Source organism: Bufo gargarizans, chromosome 1 (genome assembly GCF_014858855.1).
Source record: "Bufo gargarizans isolate SCDJY-AF-19 chromosome 1, ASM1485885v1, whole genome shotgun sequence".
NCBI classification, from domain to species: Eukaryota; Metazoa; Chordata; class Amphibia; order Anura; family Bufonidae; genus Bufo; species Bufo gargarizans.
The window spans coordinates 76,374,641-76,399,097 of NC_058080.1; positions in this window are offsets into that span (position 1 = coordinate 76,374,641).

Sequence of the window (24,457 nt, forward strand, 5' to 3'; positions counted from 1 at the left end):
ACAATGTGGTGTATTGTACTAAACGTAAAGATTATTGCAACTCTACGGCACACAATGGATTAAATGTAACTCTACAGCAAGCAGAGCAAGAATGAAGCAAATGCCAAATATTTCCAGACAAACCCAAGACAATGTAAGAGGCAGAACAAATATTTAATAAAATCATTACTTATATTTGCAGTTCAAAAAATTGGAAAGGAAGAGATCTACAGAGATTAATTGTGTGCTTTCCAGTCTTATCATGTATGAATCCATATGCACACATATAGTAGTGCTGAACTTGTCATTTACCGGCTTGTGCTGTGTACCATAATAACTCATTAAAATAACCACTTTTCATATGGTATCAGCTCACCACAACCACAAGTAACTATCGCCCAAGGAAAAGATTAAGGGCCAGATTTATCATTAGCTCAAGTCAAAATAATGGAGGGAAAGAGTTGCAAATTTTTGCGCAATCGCTAAAACAATGCAAAAATGTGCTACTTTTATTAGCTCTGCGCTATGCTCGCCAGTTTTATTAAAATGGGCGTGTTTTATTATGTAAATGAATCTCTAGACAGATTTACTATTGTGAAAATGTAAAAAGCCTAAAAAAATTGTGCAATTTCACTCCAGTGAGGACCATGCTTATCTTATGCGACTTTTTAATAGAACATGCAACTTTTTCGTAAAGACGCACAACTTTTGTAAAGCCACTTACTGAAGGATAAACTATTGTCAAACCACATTTATCACAGTATTAAAGGACCATAAAAAAATCTGACTTAGCCAAAAGTGACTTTGGACATGTGTAAAAGTGGAGTAAAATGTAAGTGTAATGATAAATCTGGCCCTCAGGCCTATTTCACACTGGCGAGATTTCCGCGAGGGTGCGATGCGTGAGTTGAACGCATTGCACCCGCACTGAATCCAGACCCATTCATTTCTATGGGGCTGTGCACATGAGCGATGATTTTCACGCATCACTTGTGCGTTGTGTGAAAATCACCGGAAAGCTCTATTTTGTGCGTTTTTCATGCAATGCAGGCCCCATAGAAGTGAATGGGGCTGCGTGAAAATCGCAAGCATCCACAAGCAAGTGCAGGGTTGCTAGGAGACGATCGGGATGGGGACCCGATCATTATTATTTTCCCTTATAACATGGTTATAAGGGAAAATAATAGCATTCTGAATACAGAATTCTTAGTACAATAGGGCTGGAGGGGTTAAAAAAAAAAAAAAAAATTTTTAACTCACCTTAATCCACTTGTTCGCGCAGCCGGCATCTCTTCTGTCTTCATCTGTGAGGAATAGGACCTTTGATGATGTCACTACGCTCATCACATGGTCCATCACACAATCCATCACCATGGTGATGGCCGGGGGTTTTTATTCACAGGTGTCATGTGCTTATCCTGATAACTACCCCCATGTGAAGTGAGTGTGACTTGTGTGAATTTGGCCTGAGGGGCATTTTTATTTATCATAGATTTTTTTATACCATTTATATTAGTGTAAATTAATGCCACTTGTGTGACGTTGTCCTGAGGGGCATTTCACAATTTTTATCAGAAATTTTTATTATTAATTTTCATAATTAATTATACTATTCCTTTAGATTTGTATCCCTCCTTTATTGCTGTGTTCATTCACAATTTATAGTACCACATAGTATCCGTATATCATGTCATAGTGCCATCCAGTCATACTCCTTATTTCCCATTCCTGTCCTTCCATTTCTCCACGACTTTGTGTCTTAACGAGGATTGGCGCTTGTTTTCCCCTTTTTTCCTTCTCCCTTCTTTCATTTCTGGGGTCTATACTGTAAGTGACTGACTCTGTTCAACACTGTAGATATATCACCCTACACACGTATTCACGAATTTGTGAGGTGTTTGTAGTCACGAACACTTTGTTTGAGCTGCCTTCCCCTTTTCCTCTTCCTCTTTCTTTTACACGATTTGAACCACCCCTGTCGGCGCCCACATTTTTTCATTCCTTTTGGATATGGTGTGATCCCCAAGTGTCTGAATTAACTTCCGCTTTTTTTCTGTTCTATTTTCTGTATGGACATACAACCATCGAGATCTTCCTCCATACAAACAGCTTACGCGTTTTGATCTAATGCAAACTTACTCTCAGAGCGAAACGTGTAAGAAGTTTTTGTAGAGGAAGATGTTGATGGTTGTTGTCCACGATAAATATTTTAATTTTAATGGATTCACATTTGGAGTGCCAGACGTTATTCATTATTATTATTATTAATTCACACCTTATAGTTTGTTTTTGGTATGCTTCTATCAATACTGAGTGTAGAGGCAATCTGTTTAGATTGGTGTTTTCTTGCATCTCTCTTTAATGATTAGGCCTAATTCTCCTTCCAGCTCTTGTTCACACCTGGTATCATTCATTAGCATTCGTTATTGGTATAAATTGAAAATATGTGGTCATTTGTGCCCTTGGTCATTTGAGTGCAACATCCATGACACATTTAAGTTTATCGCAAGAATTATACCAGAAATTGAACCAGAAGTGAACAGAAGGTAATACAAATTCACTTCAAAATCTTGTCAATTTAATTCTCTATATCACCAGGGCATGTTTTATTTTGTGTTCACAATTATTACCTCCATATCCCTCAAACTATTTCATTATCCCACTATTCCTAAACCAGCCAAAGAGCTATTAATCTCACCTTTCTTTCTATCCTCTCACGTGGGCACATATGCTGAGCTCCTTCTAAACGCTCAAAACCTTTTGCCTTATCCTAGTCTCACTTATTATCCTTCTCTCTACTTCTCTTTACTGCTGGAGACATGTCTCCTAATCTTGGACTCCTTTGTCTAATCCCCACTATTTTATCTCCATCACAAAGCCCCTGCCACTAACAGCTCTCACTCCTCTAACCTCATACCCATTCCCCTGGCTCCTGCTCCCACACTCTCATTATCTGAAGCATTATGGAATTCTCGTTGCATTTGCAACAAACTTTCCTACATCCACAACCTATTCATTTCCCAGAAATATTCCTTGGCCTCACAGAAACATGGCTGACGACCAATGACACAGCCATCCCTGCCGCTCTATCCTCAGTTTAGCCACACTCCCCGCCCAGACAGACAGGGTGGTGGTGTTGGCCTCCTCCTATCAGGTAACTGTTCCTTCAACCCATCTCCACCCTTTCACAACCTCCACTCTTTTGAAGTCTATTCCGTCCACATCTTCTCTCCTCCAACCTCCAAATAGCTGTCATCTCCGTCCACCAGGCCCTATTACTGCCTTTTTCGACTATTAGCTGGCTTCTACCTTTCCTTCAACATGCCTATTGACTCACACAACTCAATTGCCTCACAATGGTTCTCTATAGCCACCAACAGAGATGCACACATGCTAGACCTTGCCTTCACCCTCCTCTGCCCCCTATCTAATTTCTCTATATTACCTCTTCCCCTCTCATACCACAATCTTCTTACATTCTAAACCACTCTTTCCTCAACTGCACCTCCAGTCCATAAACCAGCACACCATTGTAGAAACCTCAAACACCTCTCTATTCATACACTCTCTGACAGCTATCCACCATATCTTCCCTTCATGATGCTGACACGCCGCTGTTTTCTACAACACCACAATTACTTAAGCCCTTGACTCAGTCGAGCTCAAACCAGTCGACAATCCTGGCTAAACACTAGCCAGGATTGTCGACTGGTTTGAGTTCGATTGAGTCAAGGGCTTAAGTAATTGTGGTGCTGTTGAAAACAGCGCTGTGTCAGCATCATGAAGGGAAGATATGGCGGATAGCGGTGAGAGAGAGTATTCACGAATATTCTAATCGTGAATTTTTTTGCGAATATTGGCACTTTGAGAATTCACAAAAATCTAGAATATAGTGCTATATATTCGTATTCGAGAATATTCTAGTTTTTTTTTTTCATCAGTAATCTCTCTTCTTGCTTGTGGGCCAATGAGAAGGCTGCAATATATTTTTCAGAGCTAAGCAACATCCCTAGCAACCAATAGGAAAGTTGCCTACCCTTTATTATATAAGAAACTCCCCAGCAGCCATTTTCTGCAGTTTTTTTTTAGCTGATAGGTTCCAGTGCAGGGTGTTAGGTAGTGTGATAGGAATTACTGTTTCTCTGCTGTCCATACAAACATGCTACAGACATAGTGCTGTGATGTCAGAACAATACTCAGTGCTCCAATCAGTAATATATACTCAGACCTGATAAAATGTAAAGTTGCATGTGTTGCTCAAAAAATATGCGCATCATTAGTGCTGATTTTCACAATCGCAAAAATAATGACTGGAGATCACAAATTCTAGAATTTGCAAATTTATTGCTAATATTATGCAAAAAGTTTGCGAAATATCACGAAAAAAGAATATTGCCTATGCCGCTCATCACTAATCCTGGCACACTCACCAGACCAAAAAATGGAGACAAGCAGTGGAAGAAAACTAATGCTACAGAAAACTTAATCTTATAGAAACAAGCTGTTCTCAAATTCAAGTCTGCACTCACCTCTTCTAAATAGGACTACTTCAGTACCCTCATATAATCTCTTTCCCGCAACCCCAAACAACTGTTTAACACCTATAACTCATTATTCCATCCCCCGATGCCTCTTCCAACACCCCTCATCTCAGCTGAAGACGTTACCTCATATTTCAAAGATAAAATCGACAAAATCCATGAAAGCTTCAAACTACCCTAACTTCTCCCCACAAAGCTGCCCAGTGCACTTCCTACAAAACCCAGTTTACCACTGGACCCATTCTTTTTATCCAGCTATCTCCCCATCTCTCTAATCCTATTCGCATCAGAACTCCTAGAACAACATGCCCATCTCAAACTGTCCTTCCACTTCTCATCCCTCTCACTTTTTGATCAGCTGCAGTCTGGCTTCAGACCCAATCATTCAACTGAAACAACCCTAACCAAAATCACCAACACTCTGCTAACTTCCAAAGCTAAATGTCACTACTCCATGCTCCTCCTCCTTGACTTATTCTCTGCCTTTGATACTGTTCACCACTCTCTCCTGTTACAAACCATCGGCATCAAAGACCTGGCCCTCACCTGAGTCAATAAAACGCTAGTGCATGCCCTCTACATCTCCCACTTTGACTACTGCAACATTCTCCACTGTGGCCTCCAATCTAGCACTCTTGCTTTCCTCCAATCTATTCTCAACTCTGCTGCCTGGTTAATTAATCTCTCCCCTAGTTGCTCCTCTGCCTCCCCCTGCTGCCAATCTCTTCATTGGCTCCCCATTGCCCAGCGAATTCAGTTTAAAATACTAACTACATATAAGGCCATCCAAAACGAGCCCCCTCCTTACATCTCTGACCTGCTTTCCAGATACATCCCCACACGTAATCTTTGATCCTCACAGGACCTACTTCTCTGTTCTCATCTCATCTATTCTTCACACAATCGACAACAAGAGTTCTCACGTGCATGTCCCATACTCTGGAACTCACTACCCCAACACATCATACTCTCCCCCAGCATTTAAACATTCAGAAGTAACCGGAAATCCCACCTCTTCAGGAAATCCTACCACCTGCAATAATCATAATGCCACCACACAGCCAAATGAGCAGAATTTACCCCCGCTTACTGTGTTCTTCCCACTTCCCTTGTATATTGTAAGCTATTGCAGGCAGGGTCTTGTCCATCTCTGTACCAGTCTGTTAATAGTTCCTTGTTTGTTGTATTTTATATTATGTATCTGTAACCGCCTCTTGATGTACATTAATGGGACTAGCATTTTTTGTGCATTTTTGCCCCACCTATTACACAGGTGACCTTCATTAGGTGGTAGATATAGCTATGCGTGCTCTTCCTCTCATTGGATGCTTGATTGCACACAGAGGTGACAAGTAGCAGCACACTATATGTGCATGGTCTGCTCTCCTGAATGTAGATGCCCACGCAGTGGCGTAGCTACAGGGGTCGCAGCGGTCGCAATTGCGACCGGGCCCCTGAGCCAGGGGGGCCCACGGCCCCCCCCCCACCGCCTCCTATTCAAAATCCAGGCCAGGGCCCGCCCCGGGGGCAGTGCGCATGGCACAGCGCAGGCTGTTGGCGGCTCACATGTCTGTCATGTCAGAGGGGGCGGGCGGGTGGCCGCAACATTGAGTGAGGTCTGACTGAGTGAGGAGGAGCCGGAGGCGTGGTTTCCGCGCATCTCCGGCTCCCAGTCAGATCAGACACTCAGAAGCAGGCGGCAGTGGCAGTGCGGACGTGCGGTGGCTGCGGCGGCGAGGTGAGTTTTGAGACTGTCTAACTGGTGACAGACAGTGTCTCTACTCTGACTGAGTGGCAGGCGGCGGCAGCGCAGAGCCCAGGGACCAGCTTAATGATGATGGGATATGGAATGGGATTGGGTCTTGGGATCATGGAGTGAGTGGTGGGAGTCTGGGACTGGGACTCTGAATTCTGTGGGAGTGGGAATCTGTCTCTGTGGTTGAAGTGGTTACTGGGCACACTACTTACTGTGTGTGTGCGCCAGGCCCAAGGGTCAGACTCAGGCCACAGGCAGGCAGTGTGTGGGCCTGCGCCAGGCACGGGCACTGCCCCTGGGGTAGGCAGTGAGGAAGTCTGATGGGACTGACTTGTAAAAGTTAGATGAGAGAAAAAAGTATGAGTGCACTCAGACTTTTCTCTCTCATCTAACTGAAGACGCATGGTAAGGCCCCATTCACACATCCGTAAGTGTTTTGCAAATCCACGGGCCCGTGGATCCGCAAAACACTGACATCGGTATCGTGCGATCCGTAATTTGCGGACCGCACATTGCCGACACTGCATAGAATATGCCTACTTTTGTCTGCAGATGCGGACAAGAGTAGGACATGTTCTATTTTTTTTCGGGAACGGAATTGCGGACCCGGAAGTGCGGGTCCGCAACTCCGTGTCCAGGCTGCACATCGTGCTGTCCCATAGAAATCAATGGGTCCGCAATTCCGTTCCGCAAAATGCAGAACAGAATTGCGGACGTGTGAATGGGGCCTTATTGGTAGGTGCCAGACCAGATGTGACAACTCCAGACCCTCAGACTTTTCTATGCTCATGGCGGTGGGAGATCTAGGATGGGTGTTTGGGTGGGAGCTGTGGAAGGGGTAGTGGGAGGCCCGATAGATATGTGGGGGCTGGGGGGGCCCATACATTTTTTTTGCTATGGGGCCCATGCATTTCTAGCTACGCCCCTGTGCCCACGGCATGGCAGGTTAGGACCTGCCTGACTGAGACCACCTTGGTGCTGGTAGGCAGGCACAGATGTGTTTTGATCAAAATATATTGGCTGAGATGCTCAGATTTTATCATATCAGAGTGAGGGCTTACTCTATATATTATTTGCATCACTTCCCAGTGATTTTGCTTTTAAATTAATAATAATAATTTTAATAATAATAATAACTGAAACCAGGATACATACTTGAATTCACCATAAAAGGGATACTGTAGGACACTCTGTATGTTGGAGTTCATGAGGAGACATCTTAAGTTCAGAGAGGACAGAAGGATGGGGATGTGGATAATGAGCAGCAGAACTTTTATGCAGTCGGCTACATAATCACAGCCCCACATTACCATAGTCTGTCCTGTCCATCCTCTCTGTACTTTATGTCTCCTCATGATCTCCATTCCTACAGAGATTCAGCTGAAGATCTTATCATCCATATTCAGGATTGTAATCACTGACAAGCAGAGCAAAGAGGAGGATGAGGTTGCTTTTTAGCTCAGTGCTCTCAAGTACTTTGTCCTGCTGTGTGATTAGGACAGGTTTAGTGTGTATAAATAGTACGGCGGCCATTTTATTTCCCCTGTTGAGACTTCCCTAGACAAAACAAGCCATTATAATTAATGAAATGTATTTTGGAATATATCTATGAAAAAAGTAATATTTAAGTATTTTCAGTAATGTCAGTTTATTAATTCCCAGAAAAGCCTTTTAAAGACAAAATATAGGAACAAAATATTACAAAAATAAAATTTTTTTGAGGATCTGGATGTCACTAAATAGTAATATGTCATAATAGCCATTCAGATAAAGTATTCCCAGAAATTTACATACTGGTGAATTTTGATGAAAATGTTTTGTAAAGGAACTGAAACTTTGAAAGTAAAATATAATTTTTGCTTTTTGCACATAAAATGTAATACATTTGGGCTAATGATACCTTCATGTATTCAAACAGTTTCATGTGTGTTAGGTTTGTCCAGCCTCAGGCAGTAGTATGAATAATGTGCGTCAGGTTTGGCCAAATAAAATAAAAAAATAAAAAATCTACATTTAGGCCAGTTACAAACACGATCGGAAATTTTAGAATTTTTGTAATTATGTAAAGTTATATAGTCCAAAATAAATTAGACATATAGAATAATGTCTAAGAGAGTAATGTCCAGTCATCTAAATACAGTATATAAAATCTAAATTACCAGGATCAAATATTAAAATCTTCTTTCAACTAATCATCTGGGATATGTTTTCAACTAATCATTCACAGTGTTTGCTTAAGGCCTGAATGCACATTTGCCAAGCCATCTGTTCCTATTTTATAATTTTGTGGACCATCTGAGACGTTAAGTAGTTAGATACAATGGATAATTTACTTAGCTTGTTATATTTTTAGAAATAAAACATTAGTCCGAGGCTTCTCAAAGGCAACATCAAGTTGACATGGTCTTTTTTTTCTCATTACTACTAGAGCTGTAAACATCTTGGTATCTCACTTGTTGTGTTAGATCTGGTCCATGAGCCCGAAAAGTATACATTAACAAGGCTTCCCAGGAGCCACATTTCACCAGTAGTTGTCCTAGTTTTACACTCTTTGATTACAATTAGTGTTGAGCTAGTCAAAGTTAAAAGAATTGACTTTAATCTGAATTTCAGGAGAAATTTGACTAGCCACAAATCTCAATTACCTGGTGCTTCGTGGTAACAAATTAATTTTTCTTGAAATGGCAGTAAATGGCGCAAAATCCCTCTTGCGCTTACGTGTGACATCACCATGCCATCACGCTGGCCGGGCATGATAATGTCATCAGTGATGTCACGAGTCTGCCCAGCGCAATGATGTCATCATGTCAGCGTGCAAAATTTAGTGTGTTTTCTTCCATCAAGATGGCCGCGATGGCCTCAATGTGACTGTCAGATGCCGCTATCAGCATTGAACGTGGCATCTGAGAGGTTCAATGACCCGGGGGGAGGGGGGGCAGTGCGATTGCTGTTCCTTGTCATTGTGCCTGCTACATACAATGGAATGCGATTAAGTAATTTGTAACAAATGTAATTTTTTTGTGAACTTCAGCAAAGCAGCCAAATGAAATTTTTGATAACTTTGCTCATCTCTAATTACAATCATTTTAATTTTAACATGTTGAGTTGAAGTGCTTCCTGCCCTTCCAGATGTACCAGAGTTCTCCAGCTTTAGGTGTAAGTGTTTATACACAAGGTGGTAATACAGAACTCTAATACAGCATACATATGGGCCATGCTATGGACCTGTATTGAATGTCTACATACCTCCAAATTCATACTTTCAGAACATACTATGAATACATGTTTATATGAGAAAAACAATGAAACACATGGCCCACTGAAGTTATTCTACCCAAGAAGCATTGCTGTTACGCTAGAATACTGTGCATCACAGATAAATATGGCACTACACTAATTATGAAGAACTACAGGTAGTATGTGTGCCTCCATGGTCTAGGCTTATGGATTTGCACTGTTTTGCCCACTTTCTCCATGGATAAGTGACATCTTGCCATAAAACATATTAGGCTAGTGAAAGATTACAAGAATGGGGATCTGTCAGCATTATATAGCTCCATCACATGCCAATGAGTCCTGTTAGTCTTGAGCTCCTGTCTTTCCACACCCACTTGCTCTGATTGACAGGTTTATCATTCAGTAATCAGTGTTGTGAAATAAGGAGTTCCTGAATATTAAGGACCCCCCAGTAATTTCTACAGCTGTTCAATATAACATTTTAGCAATACAACCGGTCAATTCAAGAAAGTGACCCAGTGTTTTTTTTCCAATGGGAACCTGTCACTAGTTTATGCTTGTCATGGTCTTACCTCCTTGCTGTTCTCCTTCGTTTGACATGTGCTGGCGGCCATCTTGGTTTCTGGGTTTCTTGTAGCCTCCCACCCTGCGGCTCCTCCTTCCCACTGGGAGGAGCTGGATGCCTAGCTCATATATATAGGAGGTCTGTGGCTTCAGTTCCTTGCTTGGTCCTCTTGTGTGATTACATGCTTCTAAGACTGCTGCTGCTTCTGGTTCCTGATCCTGGCTTCGTCTGACTACCCTGCTGATTCCTGTTCCTGGCTTCATCTGACTACCCTTCTGGTTCCTTATCTCTGGTTTCGCAAGACCCTGCTTCGGTTTAGCCATCCGTTTGGACTTTTGCCTTACAGCTTTATTTTCAATAAAGCCTTCTTATTTCCACTCATCACTTGTTGTACGTCTGGTTCATGGTTCCATGACAATGCTGCTGTTAGGACAGAGTAAAACTGGTGACATATTCCCTTTAATAATCTTTTTGGGATACCACTTTAACATGTTTTAATTATAAAATTGCATAATTTGCATATATCAGTTTCCCATTAGATAAACCATATGATTATGAAGACATAAATATATATACTGGTATGTGGGAATCTGGTGAAAACTAAAACTGCAACCAATGAAAAAAAAAAATATGTAAACTGGTAAAAATGTACATGAAGAAATTCTAAAGTGACACACTCAAACGCTGCACCTTCCCTTCATTTCCCATGCATCCATGAAAGCATTAGCGTGCCTGTCATTTTAGGTGACTTAATCTGTCAAGGCTGTCTACATGTGGACTAACACTATATCCGTCCATTATATGATTTGTATGCTAATGTTATCAGCAGTTTCACCTCTTTTATTGCCTATCCCTAACTTTCAGGTTTCCCTAATGTCCACTCAGGGAGGATATCCTACTTTACTACCTCTTTGTAGCACTAGCACAGCATATTGTACACCAGTACCGAGCAGTGAGAATCCATACTTGGGAGAACACAACCTTTACTGGAATCAGTAGCAGTGTCTCTCTACATCTATGCATCCATCTTCATAAGCATATTTTGGGAGAAGCTATAACCTGATCTCTCAGTTACCAACAGGCGGGAGGCAATAAGAGTCTGATAAGAGAAGAAAGTGGCTTTTTTTTTGTAATAAGATGTTTTAGAACATTTTTTTAGCCTTTGCTTGTTCTATCAATTAATAGGGTAGACATTTTAAGTATTTCAGTGTAGTGTGAAAAGATAGATGGTTCCAACATACTTACAGTACAGTAACCATCATTGTCTACTTTCAGTGGGTACAAATCTGTCCTGGCCATGTCATGGACGTACAGATCCTTGGCTTGTTGCATTTATAGTATGGAGCTGTGTCATGAAACAAGCCATGCAAGACAAGAAATTCACAGCAGTTCCATGTAGGTTCCAGTTAACTGAAGTTTTGCAGTTAACTTAAGTTCTTATTATTCAAGGTTCAGAGTGAGGGTTTGACAAGGCAATAATCAAAGCTTAGGTCAGAAGAAACCAGACATTTGGGTCATATAGATCTTTCCTCAGTACTATGTCATTGGTACGGATCAGGGAGTGGGGATCAACTGTGCCAACTAATCGATTTGGTGCAAGGCTAACCCTAAATGCATTATTCTGGTGCTCCCCTGGTACTTATCCTTTAAACTATGTACCGTAATCTGGTCTTCACTGCAGGTAAGTAACCAGACAATAACTGTGTAGGAGCACACAGGCAGGGCATGTACAGGGACTGGAGCACTAGCAGGAACAAACAGGATAAAAGCAGGCAAAATTGCAGGAGCACTAGACCAACATCTTTGCTGTTCACCTGCATGGAGAGGGCACCTTAAATACAAAAAGACCTCTAGCCATCGGCTGAGGAAGAATGTTGAAGTGTGTGCACTGGCCCTTTAAGAGGCCAAAGGTTCGCTCACAAGCGACTCCATGCGAAGAATAGAGCAGGGCAATGGTGGCGATGGGTAGCTGTCCTAACATTCATGCAGCCTCTATAGGAGTATACAGAGCATGTGAATGGTTCAGGGGGCTTGGTCTACAAGGTAGTGCTATGAATTTGATTGCTCTTGATTTGCTAATGAAGACCGAAATACTGTATGTCCTTCTGAACTCTTTTTAATGATGAAACAAGCCACATACCTGTGTGACCACCACAAGACCAGGACAGAATTGAATCCATCTAAAGTAGACAATAGAGGTTACTTTTGATTAATTGCAAGCAGAAATTTGGAAAACTATGAGTAATTGATACACAATGTAAATTGGGAAATTTGTATTACTTTCCAATGTACTGTTCAATGAGTTATCTTTTTACTGCTGAAACTGGAATACCTCTTTAATACAATGTATGAATTATAAAAAAGCATAAAAACGCGATAGTTCATAATTCAAACCCAAAATTATAGTGATAGACCAACCGTGTTATTTCTACATCTTCTACTTATGGAAAGCGATAAAACCAAGTATCACAGCAATTTTATTGCCCCGTTCTGACCAGTTCACACAGCGGTGTTCGTTTTGTACAGAAGGGCTGGATATCCTGCACGTCTCTTTATAAAATGGTATACTGTAAATGGCTCATTAAAGGCTTAAATGCCTCTTTAGAGTTGCTTCCGACCAGTCTTGACTGGGGTAACGTCATAAGCCTGGCTGGAGGTGGTGAAATTAAGGGCTCGAGATGGAAGTTTATTTTACGATCCGCACATTACAAAACAACACAATGACAAGCCGGCTGAATTATTTTCTCTAGTAAAAATGCACACTAAGTAGATGCTTTATGGACTCGTCTATTTTCTTCATCGGAGCAGTATTTTTGAATTACAGGATGCAGAAGGTTATCTTCCCCTTATTTCTATTTTCAACAAGTTCAAAAAGCTATTTATATAGCAGCCTTAAAAATAACCTTCCACAGAAGATTAGTAGACAGTCCTATCTCCTGGATATAGTAAAAGGACAAGAGAAAAAACATGTTGTTAAAGGAAAAACAAGAGTCAAACATAGTGTAGTACTGAGGTAAAGAGGGTGTACGAGAAAACACATGCTTTTTTCTAAGAACAGCTACTGTCCACAGGTATTGTGGTATTACAGATCAGTTCTATTAAAGTGAACAAACTGTGGGAAAGTAATGTGCTGTTTTTTTTAAATTTGTTTTGTTTTTTAGAATAAAATTACTTTTGTAACTTTTTGACTTGCATTCTGTATTGTAAACAGTGCTTAAAGAGGACCTTTCATCTTTCATCTTAATAGCTTCATGCATTCCCCGTCTAATAACAATTCTGGAACACCTATTCTTATGGCTCTATGTTGTGCTATTCCTTTATTATTCCTGATAGAAGTTATTAATGTATTGCTAACAGTCTGCAGTAAGGGTACAGAGGTAATTCTTGAAGGAAAAATCTAAAGCGCTGATAATGCAAAATAAGATCTTGTAAGATCTTATCCATGGTTTAAAGGGGTCTCTGGGACTGGGAACCTGTTTTCACATGGCCAGGCATGATGCAGGGGTTAAAAATAAAAGACTCATCTGTCATTTGCAAGCCTTTTTCAGTGCAGAGCTTCCGTCTCCTCTTCTACCTGTACCACTTGACCGGACTTGTGATGTGCAGTCTACACGCAAGTCACTGCTGTTTTCCAATCAATGATCTCAACTGTGGCCATTGATTAGCCAGCAGTGGGCAGTGTGTAGACTGCTCAGCACACTTCTGGTCCACTGGAGACTAGAAATGGACGAGAAGGGAGATTAGTGATGCACCCGAAGCATAGTTAAAAGTGAATCTTTTTTTTAATCATTGCCCTCTTTATGACCATATAAAAATGGGTTCCCTATCTCGAAGAGCCCTTTTAACGCTTTAGGATCTTGGGTATACAGAAGAAAGAACTAAAGGGCTTCAATGATGGTCACCATCAGGGGAGGTAAACTGATTCCTCTCTACCTTGTACTTGTAATGAAGATATACTGTCCTGATGAATCACTGCAAAATGCAAGGAAACTGCTGAAACATTTTTAATTTCTATATTTGTAACTTCTGAAGTTGGCTTCTCAGTCGTACTTTCAAACAGTTAGTGATACAACCCACATATTGTAGTTTACATATTGTGCATGTTGTTAAATAGACTACAAATGAAGGATTGCATTTTCTACTTTGCTTGACATCATTTATTAATGGTTAATGGTTTCATGCCACAAAAGAGGTATATTTGTGGCTGTTTACACTTCTCAATAGTGAATGAATAGATGATGAATCAGTTTCATCCTGCTTTGGACTAACCTAATAAGTTTAGATCGATAACTGAGTTCCCGATCACCGTACTATGCCATACATGTATTATATTGTATGGGCTCATTGAGACTACATTAATATCTCCACCATTGCCACAGAGTTTATCATGTATAAATGTACTTAATAATGAATTTGAACCCGAATTTATCACTTGCGTCACAATCAATAATGAATCTGGGTTAAAATTTGTTAGGAAATCAAAGCAGGACAAATCTGATCTGCTCATCACTGAATCCAGAGGAAAACAAAAGCAGGCTGGTTTGAGATCTGCATTCATACAAGCAGGCAAATAACGCAAGTTTGTGAGCATTCGCGTGTTTGATTCTTAAGTGTGTGTTTGTATTAAATGTCTGACTTTAGATTATGTGACTTGAGATTCAGGGACTTTAGGAGGGGACTACAGTAAGTTAGATACTTATCACTGCACTACATTGTATTTTTCTCTTTTCTTGCATAATCCCCATTTAGTATGAGTTCCATTATTGACAGCGCAGTCCAGTGCACATCTTGTCTAATGTATGCAGTCCTGGAACAGCTGTTTTAGGGTGCATATCTTTGTTCAAAATTTGAGCAAATTGCCCATTTGGAATCGCACATCGAGTATCTAACTGGGCGAATTTCAACACTGAGAAGCACTGCTGCAGTTAGACACTTCCTCTGCCAGTCAGGGGAACGTCAGCTCCAGTAAGCAGGGGACCAGGAGAGCAGGACAGGCCAAACAGGTGCTGGTAGTGGGAGATTCAGTTATTAGGGGTACAGATAGGGCAATCTGTCACAAAGACCGGGATCGTCGAACGGTGTATTGTCTTCCTGGTGCTCGAGTTTGACACATCGCGGATCAGGTTGACAGATTACTGGGAGGGGCTGGAAAAAATCCAGCGGTGATGGTCCATATTGGAACCAATGACAAAATAAGAGGCAGGTGGAGTGTCCTTAAAATTATTTTAAGGATTTAGGTCAAAAGCTTAGGGCAAGGACCCCAAAGGTAGTATTTTTCCAAATACTACCAGTACCACGAGCCACACCAGTAAGGCAGCGGGAGATTAGGGAGGTTAACAAGTGGCTCAAGAACTGGTGTAGGAAGGAGGGGTTTGGTTCCTGGAGAACTGGGCCGACTTCTCTCTTGGCTATAGGCTCTATCATAGGGATGGCTGCATCTCAATGGGGAAGGGGAAGCTGTGTTGGGGGAGAAGATGGCTAGAAGGCTGGAGGAGTGTTTAAACTAGGGACTGGAGGGAGGGTAATTATGTTATAGGATGGGAATATATTGCAGATAGAGACTGGGGGCAAGGTAATGGTACGGGGGGAGGAATGGATGGAGGGACTAGAACAATTAAAAAGGAAAGGTGTAGGGTAAAACATATACATAAACCTCTTAAATGTATGTATGTTAATGCCAGAAGCCTGACTAATAAAACCGGGGAACTGGAATTAGTGATGTGTGAGGAGGACTATGACATAGTGGGAATAACTTAGAAAAGGCTGGACGATAGCTATGACTGGGCATTAATGTACAGGGTTACAATCTATTTAGAAAAGTATGCCAAAACCGGAGAGGGGGAGGGGGTCTGCCTTTATGTAAAGTCCTGTCTAAAGCCCACAGTCCGAGAAGATATAACTGAGGGACATGAACATGTGGAGTCACTGTGGGTATATATTATAAACCCCCTAATATACCAGAGTCCACAGAAAATCTAATACTAAATGAGATAGACGAGGCGGCAAATCATAATGAGGTGGTTATTATGGGGGACTTCAACTACCCAGATATAGACTGGGAAACTGAAACTTGTATATCTCATAAAGGAAAGGTTCTTGGCAATAACCAAAGACAATTACCTTTCCCAACTGGTTCAGGACCCAACTAAAGGGAGAGCCATACTGGACTTAGTATTACCTAATAGACCTGACAGAACAACAGATGTGCAGGTTGGGGGACACCTGGGAAATAGTGACCATAAAGTAATAAACTTCCAATTATCATTTAATAGACCAAAATACCAAACTTCAAAAAAGCTAACTTTAGCCAACTAAGAGAGGCCATAGGCCTACCTAACTGGGACAAAGTCCTCAAAAATAAAAATACACCCACAAAATTGCATATTTTTTGAAGCATCCTAAAATCTAATTGTGAGAGGTACATACTTTATGGGAATACAAGGTTAAGGAGCAAGAAGAAACCAATGTGGATAAATAGAAATGTAAAGAAAGCAATAAATGACAAAAAAAATGCATTTAAATCACTAAAACAGGAGGGTAGCGAGGAAGCATTGAAAAACTATAAGGAAAAAAAATTTTTAAAAAACAAATAAAAGCAGCCAAACTAGAGACCAAGAGATTAGTTGCCAAAGAGAGCAAAACTAACCCTAAAATGTTCTTCAATTATATAAATGGTAAAAAGTATAAATCTGAAGGTGTCGGCCCTTTTCCGAGTAGTGAGGGGGGAGTTGCAGAGAGCGATAAGGAGAAAGCAAAGCTATTAAATATTTTTCTTTCCACGGTATTCACTGAGGAAAATAAACTGTCAGATGAAATGCAGAATGTAAAAGTTAATTTCCCATTACAAGTGTCCTGTCTGACCCAGGAAGAAGTACAGCAGCATCTTAAAAATATTAAAATAGACAAATCACCCGGACTGCATGGCATATACTCCCGTAACCTAAGAGATTTAAGTAATATCATAGCCAGACCCTTATTTCTGATATTTAAGGACTCTATACTGACAGGGAGTGTTCCACAGGATTGGCGCATAGCAAATGTAGTGCCAATATTCAAAAAGGGTCCAAAAACAGAGCCTGGAAACTATAGGTCGGTAAGTTTAACATCTGTCGTGGGTAAACTGTTTGAAGGTTTTCTAAGAGATGCTATCTTGGAGTACCTCAATAAAAGTAAGCATATAACGTCATATCAGCATGGCTTCACGAGGGATCGGTCATGTCGAACTAATTTAATTAGTTTCTATGAGGAGGCAAGTTCTAGACTTGACAGCTGCGAATAAATGGATGTTGTATATCTGGACTTCTCCAAAGCATTTGACACTGTACCACATAAAAGGTTAGCATATAAAATGAGAATGCTTGGACTGGGAGAAAATGTCTGTAATGTGGGTAAGTAACTGGCTCAGTGATAGAAAACAACGGGTGGTTATTAATGGTACACACACAGATTGGGTCACTGTCACTAGTAGAGTACCTCAAGGGTCAGTATTGGGCTCTATTCTCTTCAATATATTTATTAATGATCTTGTAGAAGGCTTGCACAGTAAAATATAAATTTTTGCAGATAACACTAAACAGTGTAAAGTAATTAAAACGGAAGAGGACAGTATACTGCTACAGATGGATCTGGGTAGATTAGAGGCTTGGGCAGATAAGTAGTAGATGAGGTTTAACACTCACAAATGTAAGGTTATGCACATGGGAAGAAATAATGCAAGTCACCCGTACATACTAAATGGTAAAACACTGGGTAACAAGGACATGGAAAAGGACCTAAGAATTTTTGTGAACAGCAAACTGAGCTGTAGAAACCAGTGTCAGGTAGCTGCTGCCAAGGCCAATAAGATAATGGGTTGCATCAAAAGGGGCATAGATGCCTGTGATGGGAACATAGTCCTACCACTTTACAAATCACTAGTTAGACCACACATGGAGTACTGTGTACAGTTCTGGGCTCCTGTGAACAAGGCAGACATAGCAGAGCTGGAGAGGGTTTAGAGGAGGGCAACTAAAGTAATAACTAGAATGGGTGGACTATAGTACCCTGAAAGATTATCAACATTAGGATTACTCACTTTAGAAAAAAAAAAAAACGACTGAGGGGAGATCTAATAACTATGTATAAATATATCAGGGGTCAGTACAGAGATCCCCCCATCATCTATTTATCCCCAGGACTGTGACTGTGACGAGGGGACATCCTCTGCGTCTGGAGGAAAGAAGGTTTGTACATAAACATAGAAGAGGATTCTTTACGGTAAGAGCAGTGAGACTATGGAACTCTCTGCCTGAGGAGGTGGTGATGGTGAGTACAATAAAGGAATTCAAGAGGGGCCTGGATGTATTTCTGGAGTGTAATAATATTACAGGATATAGCTGCTAGAGTTGGGTCGTTAATCTAGGGAGTTTGATTGCCTGATTGGAGTCGGGAAGGAGTTTTTTTTTTTTTGCCTGGATTAACTTGCAGGATGACAGGCCGAACTGGATGGACAAATGTATTTTTTCGGCCTTATATACTATGTGACTATGTTACTATGTATGTAGTACTTTGCAGTCTATGGAAGATGTCCATAAAATACAAGCTGACTTGAACACTCTGAGTGATTAGGCATCAACTTGGCAAATGAGGCTCAATGTAGATAAATGTAAAGTTATGCATCTTGGTAGTAATAATCTCTGTGCTTCACAGGGGCGTCGCTACGCACTTAGATCTGAACCTCTGGCCAGTACTTTCTCCATTGCTCTGCACTGAGCCACCAGTGTGGAGCTGCTGGGCAGGTCAGGATGAGTTTAGCCAGAGACACACTAAACATATAATTAGCAGCTCCATGTAATGCCATTCTAAAGTGTAGGGAAATAAGCCAGCACCCCCGCACTGGTGGCTTAGTATGAATCTATGAAGAATATCCTGTAGTTATCAAAGGCCCTTAAGCAGGCCTAGCAGTTGAGTACCGCATTCCAGAAAGGACAAGCAGATTACAGAGCTTCTGTGTCCTGTACTTCTCACCAGTGCTGGTACATGCCTCCCAAGTGTCCCTCTTTTGGAGGGATAGTCCCTCATTTCGACCCAGGTATCTCTGTCCCTCTTTGATTCTTAAATGTCCATCTTTTTGACCTGGGGAATTAATGCATAAATGTGCATTACTAGATTAACTAAACTGCTCCTTACTAAAGTGTCTGTATGGTTTCTACCTGTATATAAGACCATAACCTCATTCATTATTTTGTTCAATTTATACCTTAAAATATCTATAATTTGATAATTTATGTAATAATAATTAAATGGATATTGAAGCTCAAGAAAAAAAGTGTCCCAGGGGCTCCACATGCTGTAAAAAAATAAAGGAACTTCTACCGATCCCCAGCTGCTGCAGTTGTGACAGGGGTCAGTTATTATGCTTTGGGCGGAGTTAGAAGCGTGGCCTAGTATGAAAAAAATTGCTGCGATGCGTGCCGGCATATATTGTCCCTCTTTGTGATTTTCAAAAGTTGGGAGGTATGCTGGTACCAGTAAAAGGGATGTGTGAATTGCATCTTCCAGCCCAGCAGCAACCAGTGCCAGTGTGTCGGAGCACAGAGAAGTGCAAGCAATGCAAGGAAGCTACATGTAAGTCCACTTTCATCCATGTATTTTGGGCCCATCAGTGTGTTACACTGTAAACTGCTTCTAGGAGCTGTGCACATACACTGTATACTGTGGGTGGAGGAGCTGTGCACATATACTGTATACTGTGGGTGGAGGAGCTGTGCATATATACTGTATACTGTGGGTGGAGGAGCTGTGCACATATACTGTATACTGTGGGTGGAGGAGCTGTGCATATATACTGTATACTGTGGGTGGAGGAGCTGTGCATATATACTGTATACTGTGGGTGGAGGAGCTGTGCATATATACTGTATACTGTGGGTGGAGGAGCTGTGCATATACTGTATACTGTGGGTGGAGGAGCTGGGCATATATACTGTATACTTTGGGTGGAGGAGCTGTGCATATATACTGTATACTGTGGGTGGAGGAGCTGGGCATATATACTGTATACTTTGGGTGGAGGAGCTGTGCATATATACTGTATACTGTGGGTGGAGGAGCTGTGCATATATACTGTATACTGTGGGTGGAGGAGCTGTGCATATATACTGTATACTGTGGGTGGAGGAGCTGTGCATATACACTGTATACTGTGGGTGGAGGAGCTGTGCACATATACTGTATACTGTGGGTGGAGGAGCTGTGCATATATACTGTATACTGTGGGTGGAGGAGCTGTGCATATATACTGTATACTGTGGGTGGAGGAGCTGTGCATATATACTGTATACTGTGGGTGGAGGAGCTGTGCATATATACTGTATACTGTGGGTGGAGGAGCTGTGCATATATACTGGTATACTGTGGGTGGAGGAGCTGTGCATATATACTGTATACTGTGGGTGGAGGAGCTGGGCATATATACTGTATACTGTGGGTGGAGGAGCTGGGCATATATACTGTAATACTTTGGGTGGAGGAGCTGTGCATATACTGTATACTGTGGGTGGAGGAGCTGGGCATATATACTGTATACTTTGGGTGGAGGAGCTGTGCATATATACTGTATACTGTGGGTGGAGGAGCTGTGCATATATACTGTATACTGTGGGTGGAGGAGCTGTGCATATATACTGTATACTGTGGGTGGAGGAGCTGTGCATATACACTGTATACTGTGGGTGGAGGAGCTGTGCACATATACTGTATACTGTGGGTGGAGGAGCTGTGCATATATACTGTATACTGTGGGTGGAGGAGCTGTGCATATATACTGTATACTGTGGGTGGAGGAGCTGTGCATATATACTGTATACTGTGGGTGGAGGAGCTGTGCATATATACTGTATACTGTGGGTTGGAGGAGCTGTGCACATATACTGTATACTGTGGGTGGAGGAGCTGTGCATATACCTGTGGGTGGAGGAGCTGGCATATATACTGTATACTTTGGGTGGAGGAGCTGTGCATATATACTGTGGGTGGAGGAGCTGGGCATATATACTGTATACTTTGGGTGGAGGAGCTGTGCATATATACTGTTATACTGTGGGTGGAGGAGCTGTGGCTATATACTGTATACTGTGGGTGGAGGAGCTGTGCATATATACTGTATACTGTGGGTGGAGGAGCTGTGCATATATACTGTATACTGTGGGTGGAGGAGCTGTGCATATATACTGTATACTGTGGGTGGAGGAGCTGGGCATATATACTGTATACTGTGGGTGGAGGAGCTGTGCATATATACTGTATACTGTGGGTGGAGGAGCTGTGCATATATACTGTATACTGTGGGTGGAGGAGCTGTGCACTATTACTGTATACTGTGGGTGGAGGAGCTGTGCATATACTGTATACTGTGGGTGGAGGAGCTGGGCATATATACTGTATACTTTGGGTGGAGGAGCTGTGCATATATACTGTGGGTAGAGGAGCTGGGCATATATACTGTATACTTTGGGTGGAGGAGCTGTGCATATATACTGTGGGTGGAGGAGCTGTGCACATATACTGTATACTGTGGGTGGAGGAGCTGTGCATATATACTGTATACTGTGGGTGGAGGAGCTGTGCATATATACTGTATACTGTGGGTGGAGGAGCTGTGCACATATACTGTATACTGTGGGTGGAGGAGCTGTGCATATATACTGTATACTGTGAGTGGAGGAGCTGTGCATATATACTGTATACTGTGGGTGGAGGAGCTGGGCACATATACTCTATACTGTGGGTGGAGGAGCTGGGCACATATACTGTATACTGTGGGTGGAGGAGCTGTGCACATATACTGTATACTGTGGGTGGAGGAGCTGGGCACATATACTGTATACTGTAGGTGGAGGAGCTGTGCACATATACTCTTATACTGTGGGTGGAGGAGCTGTGCACATATACTGTATACTGTGGGTGGAGGAGCTGTGCATATATACTGTATACTGTGGGTGGAGGAGCTGTGCATATATACTGTATACTGTGGGTGGAGGAGCTGGGCATATATACTGTATACTGTGGGTGGAGGAGCTGTGCATATATACTGTATACTGTGGGTGGAGGAGCTGTGCATATATACTGTATACTGTGGGTGGAGGAGCTGTGCATATATACTGTATACTGTGGGTGGAGGAGCTGTGCACATATACTGTATACTGTGGGTGGAGGAGCTGTGCACATATACTGTATACTGTGGGTGGAGGAGCTGTGCATATTGTGACACAGTGAGGGGTTGTGTCTGTCAAGGCAGGTATTTTCCTCCCATAATGTGCGGCTGTCTCTGTTTTGGGGATCTGAGGCTTTGTGCCGTGCTGGAGGGCTGAGAGCTGAGAGAAACGCTGGAGAAACAGGCCCCCTAAAGCCTGCTGTGGACTACTGGAGGCAGAACTGCCAGCAAGGTGACTGGTGTTATATGAACTTTCAATTGTGTGTGAATTAACACCAAGACTGCAAAGTTACTGCTGTTCTGTGCAATTGCCTCAAGTGTGAATAAACACTGACGTTTTGAATTAAGAATTTGTATTTTGCCTCTGTACTGCGCCTGTTTACCCTATCTACCAGAGCGAAACCCCACAATATATACTGTATTCTGTGGGTGGAGGAGCTGTGAACATATACTGTGGGTGGAGGAGCTCTTCACATATACTTTATACTTTGGGCGGAGGAGCGGTGCATATATACTGTATTCTATGGGTGGAGGAGCTGTGTACATATAATGTGGGTGGAGGAGCTGTGCATATATACTGTATACTTTGGGTGGAGGAGCGGTGCACATATACTGTATACTTTGGGTGGAGGAGTTGTGTACATATACTGTGGGTGGAGGAGCTGTGCATATATACTGTATACTGTGGGTGGAGGAGCTGTGCATATATACTGTATACTGTGGGTGGAGGAGCTGTGCATATATACTGTATACTGTGGGTGAAGGAGCTGTGTGTATATATACTGTGGGTGGAAGAGCTGTGCATATATACTGTGGGTGGAGGAGCAGTGCATATACAGGTCCTTCTCAAAAAATTAGCATATTGTGATAAAGTTCATTATTTTCTGTAATGTACTGATAAACATTAGACTTTCATATATTTTAGATTCATTACACCAACTGAAGTAGTTCAAGCCTTTTATTGTTTTAATATTGATGATTTTGGCATACAGCTCATGAAAACCCAAATTTCCTATCAAAAAAAATTAGCATATTTCATCCGACCAATAAAAGAAAAGTGTTTTTAATACAAAAAAAGTCAACCTTCAAATAATTATGTTCAGTTATGCACTCAATACTTGGTCGGGAATCCTTTTGCAGAAATGACTGCTTCAATGCGGCGTGGCATGGAGGCAATCAGCCTGTGGCACTGCTGAGGTGTTATGGAGGCCCAGGATGCTTCGATAGCGGCCTTAAGCTCATCCAGAGTGTTGGGTCTTGCGTCTCTCAACTTTCTCTTCCCAATATCCCACAGATTCTCTATGGGGTTCAGGTCAGGAGAGTTGGCAGGCCAATTGAGCACAGTAATACCATGGTCAGTAAACCATTTACCAGTGGTTTTGGCACTGTGAGCAGGTGCCAGGTCGTGCTGAAAAATGAAATCTTCATCTCCATAAAGCTTTTCATCAGATGGAAGCATGAAGTGCTCCAAAATCTCCTGATAGCTAGCTGCATTGACCCTGCCCTTGATAAAACACAGTGGACCAACACCAGCAGCTGACATGGCACCCCAGACCATCACTGACTGTGGGTACTTGACACTGGACTTCAGGCATTTTGGCATTTCCCTCTCCCCAGTCTTCCTCCAGACTCTGGCACCTTGATTTCCGAATGACATGCAACAGTCCAGTGCTGCTTCTCTGTAGCCCAGGTCAGGCGCTTCTGCCACTGTTTCTGGTTCAAAAGTGGCTTGACCTGGGGAATGCGGCACCTGTAGCTTATTTCCTGCACACGCCTGTACACGGTGGCTCTGGATGTTTCTACTCCAGACTCAGTCCACTGCTTCCGCAGGTCCCCCAAGGTCTGGAATCGGTCCTTCTCCACAATCTTCCTCAGGGTCCGGTCACCTCTTCTCGTTGTGCAGCGTTTTCTGCCACACTTTTTCCTTCCCACAGACTTCCCACTGAGGTGCCTTGATACAGCACTCTGGGAACAGCCTATTCGTTCAGAAATTTCTTTCTGTGTCTTACCCTCTTGCTTGAGGGTGTCAATGATGGCCTTCTGGACAGCAGTCAGGTCGGCAGTCTTACCCATGATTGCAGTTTTGAGTAATGAACCAGGCTGGGAGTTTTTAAAAGCCTCAGGAATCTTTTGCAGGTGTTTAGAGTTAATTAGTTGATTCAGATGATTAGGTTAATAGCTCGTTT